Raw genomic sequence first — 351 nt, forward strand, 5'->3', positions numbered from 1 at the left:
AGTATAGCACCTTGTCTTTTAGGCCCACTTCCTGTTACCACTAGGAGGGGGCGCTATGACTTTGAGCCAATGGCGGCATGTATATGTCGTCAGGGGCGGACTTTGATGAATCCTGAAAAGTTTTGAGCCAATCAAACCATGTACGCCCAAGTTACACCCACTTCCTGTTTCGATGGCGAATCGCACAAAACCAAGGCTGGACACACTGAGCGTGCTGCTGTCACGCATCACGCCTTGCTCCACATTGTCAGCGCTGTCTGTCGTGGGTCTCCTTGGCACAATCTCTGCGAGCCACGTGGTAGTTCACCTGGGTCTCCTTCACATGAGAAAGATTCAGAGATGGTTCCATTT

This window comes from Etheostoma spectabile, chromosome 10 (genome assembly GCF_008692095.1).
Source record: "Etheostoma spectabile isolate EspeVRDwgs_2016 chromosome 10, UIUC_Espe_1.0, whole genome shotgun sequence".
Classification (NCBI taxonomy): domain Eukaryota; kingdom Metazoa; phylum Chordata; class Actinopteri; order Perciformes; family Percidae; genus Etheostoma; species Etheostoma spectabile.